Genomic DNA, 4,146 nt, shown 5'->3' on the forward strand with positions numbered 1-4,146 from the left:
TAACTGCTAACGCTAGCTAGCCTCTATGGCTATCTGCACTTTTAGCTCATCTTTTCATCCACCATCATCCATCATTCGTAACTTCAAAATGTTGTCGTGTTCATCGGGAAGTCAACCCCAACAAACAAATCAACAAAAGAAAACTTTCTCATTGCTCTGTCAATGCCCGCGCACGCAAATACGCATGTGACGTCACGCACGGTCCCGCCCACATGTGTGTCAACCTTCTCAAGTATGAGCCATGTTGACCGTGGGTCAGTGGTTACAGCGTTGCTTTCGTAATCCAGAGGTTGTGGGTTCATATCCCGCTGATCACTCCACTCCCATTCATGCCTGACCTTTCTTTCCTTTTCATCTTTTTCGCACCATTCATCCTTTTGTCTTTTCTTCCATTGTTATACTCCCTCTCTTTTCTTAATTTCACACTTTCCCACATCATCCTTTCCTTTTTCATGCCTTATCTTCTCTTCCATCCTTCCTGCCGTTCGTAACTTCAAAATGTTGCCGTGTACATCGGGAACTCATCCCCAACAAAACAAATGACAAAAACAAAACTTTCTCATCTTTCTTTTACACCGCCTTGAAGAATTTACGGGCCCACGCACGCAAACAGGCAAGCGCGTGACGTCACGCATGGTGCCACCCACATATTTGTGTCAACTACTATTACTATGGTTGTATGGCGGCCCCGTGGATCAGCGGTTAGTGCATTGGCTTAGTGAGCCAGGTTTTGTGGGTTCGAATCCCACTAGGGCCTCAACTCCAACCGTTCCCTTCCCCATTAATTTCAGTTTTCATTGAAATAGTCTTCTATCGAAAGTGCTCCAAACTAACTGGAATCAAGCAAAAGTGTTGATTTTGGAGCTATTTTAATTATTTGTATTAATTTTTTATTTTTGGGAGAAGAGAATTCGGGTGAGGAGGAGGCGACGCTTCGTAGCCGACCAACTGTTGACTGCTAATGCTAGCTAGCCTCTATGGCTATCTGCACTTTTAGCTCATCTTTTCATCCACCATCATCCATCATTCGTAACTTCAAAATGTTGTTGTGTTCATCGGGAAGTCAACCCCAACAAACAAATCAACAAAAGAAAACTTTCTCATCGCTCTGTCAATGCCCGCGCACGCAAATACGCATGTGACGTCACGCACGGTCCCGCCCACATGTGTGTCAACCTTCTCAAGTATGAGCCATGTTGACCGTGGGTCAGTGGTTACAGCGTTGCTTTCGTAATCCAGAGGTTGTGGGTTCATATCCCGCTGATCACTCCCATTCATCCCTGACTTTTCCTTCCTTTTCGCACCATTCTTGCCATTCATTCTTTTGTCTTTTCTTCCATTGTTATACTCCCTCTCTTTTCTTAATTTCACACTTTCCCACATCATCCTTTCCTTTTTCATGCCTTATCTTCTCTTCCATCCTTCCTGCCGTTCGTAACTTCAAAATGTTGCCGTGTACATCGGGAACTCATCCCCAACAAACAAATTGACAAAAACAAAACTTTCTCATCTTTCTTTTACACCGCCTTGAAGAATTTACGGGCCCACGCACGCAAACACGCAAGCGCGTGACGTCACGCATGGTGTCACCCACATATTTGTGTCAACTACTATTACTATGGTTGTATGGCGGCCCCGTGGATCAGCGGTTAGGGCATTGGCCTAGTGAGCCAGGTTTGTGGGTTCGAATCCCACTAGGGCCTCAACTCCAAGCGTTCCCTTCCCTATTAATTTAAGTTTTCATTGAAATCGTCTTTTGTCAAAAGTGCTCCAAACTAACTGGAATCAAGCAAAAGTTGATTTTGGAGCTGTTTTAATTATTTGTATTTTTTGGAGAAAAGACTTCGGGTGAGGAGGAGGCGACGCTTCGTAGCCGACCAACTGTTGACTGCTAACGCTAGCTAGCTTCTATGGCTATCTGCACTTTTAGCTCATCTTTTCATCCACCATCATCCATCATTCGTAACTTCAAAATGTTGTTGTGTTCATCGGGAAGTCAACCCCAACAAACAAATCAACAAAAGAAAACTTTCTCATCGCTCTGTCAATGCCCGCGCACGCAAATATGCATGTGACGTCACGCACGGTCCCGCCCACATGTGTGTCAACCTTCTCAAGTATGAGCCATGTTGACCGTGGGTCAGTGGTTAGAGCGTTGCTTTCGTAATCCAGAGGTTGTGGTTTCATATCCCGCTGATCACTCCCATTCATCCTTGACTTTTCCATCTTTTTCGCACCATTCTTGCCATTCATTCTTTTGTCTTTTCTTCCATTGTTATACTCCCTCTCTTTTCTTAATTTCACACTTTCCCACATCATCCTTTCCTTTTTCATGCCTTATCTTCTCTTCCATCCTTCCAGCCGTTCGTAACTTCAAAATGTTGCCGTGTACATCGGGAACTCATCCCCAACAAACAAATTGACAAAAACAAAACTTTCTCATCTTTCTTTTACACCGCCTTGAAGAATTTACGGGCCCACGCACGCAAACACGCAAGCGCGTGACGTCACGCATGGTGCCACCCACATATTTGTGTCAACTACTATTACTATGGTTGTATGGCGGCCCCGTAGCTCAGCGGTTAGGGCATTGGCCTAGTGAGCCAGGGTTTGTGGGTTCGAATCCCACTAGGGCCTCAACTCCAAGCGTTCCCTTCCCTATTAATTTAAGTTTTCATTGAAATCGTCTTTTGTCAAAAGTGCTCCAAACTAACTGGAATCAAGCAAAAGTTGATTTTGGAGCTGTTTTAATTATTTTTATTTTTTGGAGAAAAGACTTCGGGTGAGGAGGAGGCGACCAACTGTTGACTGCTAACGCTAGCTAGCTTCTATGGCTATCTGCACTTTTAGCTCATCTTTTCATCCACCCATCTTTCCTTTCCTTCATTTCCATATTTCCTTCCCTTTTCATCCACCGGTCTTTCCTTGAGTCCTTCCTTTCCTTCTCTTCTACCCATCTTTCCTTTAGATCCTTCCCTTTTCATCTTCTCTTCCATCCTTCATTTCCTCCATATTTTGTTCCCTTTTCACCCACCCGTCTGTTCTTGTTCATCCTTCTCTTCTTCTTTTCAATCTTCTCTTCTATCCTTCATTTCCATATTTCTTTCCTAGAGTTCATCCTTCTTTTCCATATTTCCTTCTCTTCTCATCCACCCGTCTTTCCTTTCAATCCTTCCCTTCCTTATCATCTTCTCTTCCATCCTTCATTTCCATATTTCCTTCGCTTTTCATCTTTCCTTCCCTTTTCCTTGAGTTCATCCTTCACTTCTTCCATCTTTCCTTGAGTTCATCCTTTCCTTCTTTTTCATCTTTTCATCCACCCATCTTTCCTTTATTTCCATAATTCTTTCCTTGAGTTCATCCTTCATTTCTTTCCTTTCCTCGAGTTCATCCTTCTTTTCCATATTTCCTTCCCTTTTCATCCACCCGTCTTTCCTTGAGTCCATACTTTCCTTCTCTTCCGTCCTTCATTTCTTCCATCTTTTCTTCTCATTCTTTCTTTTTCATCCTTCCATTCCAGCCGTGTTTCCTTGTTCATTCTTTACCTTCTTTTTCATCTTTTCATCCACCCATCTTTCCTTTCCATTCACCCATCTTTCCTTTATTTCCATAATTCTTTCCTTGAGTTCATCCTTCACTTCTTCCATCTTTCCTTGAGTCCATACTTTCCTTCTCTTCCTTCCTTCATTTCCATATTTCCTTCCCTTTTCCTTGAGTTCATCCTTCATTTCCATATTTCCTTCCATTTTCATCCACCCGTCTGTTCTTGTTCATCCTTCTCTTCCATCCTTCATTTCCATGTCTTTCCTTGAGTTCATCCTTTCCTTCTTTTTTTCATCCACCCATCTCTCCTTTCCTTCATTTCCATATTTCCTTCCCTTTTCATCCACCCGTCTTTCCTTGAGTCCAACCTTTCCTTCTCTTCCTTCCTTCATTTCTTCCATTCCACCCGTGTTTCCTTGTTAATCCTTTACCTTCTTTTTCATCTATTTTTCCACCCATCTGTCCTTTATTTCCATTTTACCTACCCTTTTCATCCACCCATCTTTCCTTCATTTCCAAATTTCCCTCCCTTTTCATCCACCCATCTGTTCTTGCTCATCCATCTCTTCAATATTTCATTTCCATATTTCTTTCCTTGAGTTC

General features: G+C 42.9%; 1 non-coding gene across 1 annotated transcript; it reads left to right on the forward strand.

Moving 5' to 3' along the window:
- The first annotated feature begins 2,564 nt into the window (after nucleotides 1–2,564).
- On the forward strand, nucleotides 2,565–2,637 carry trnat-agu (transfer RNA threonine (anticodon AGU)). The gene has a single exon. It is a non-coding gene; the product is annotated as a tRNA-Thr (tRNA).
- The last annotated feature ends 1,509 nt before the right edge of the window (nucleotides 2,638–4,146 follow it).

The sequence above is a fragment of the Syngnathoides biaculeatus genome, unplaced genomic scaffold, assembly GCF_019802595.1.
Source record: "Syngnathoides biaculeatus isolate LvHL_M unplaced genomic scaffold, ASM1980259v1 ctg194_pilon_pilon, whole genome shotgun sequence".
NCBI lineage: Eukaryota > Metazoa > Chordata > Actinopteri > Syngnathiformes > Syngnathidae > Syngnathoides > Syngnathoides biaculeatus.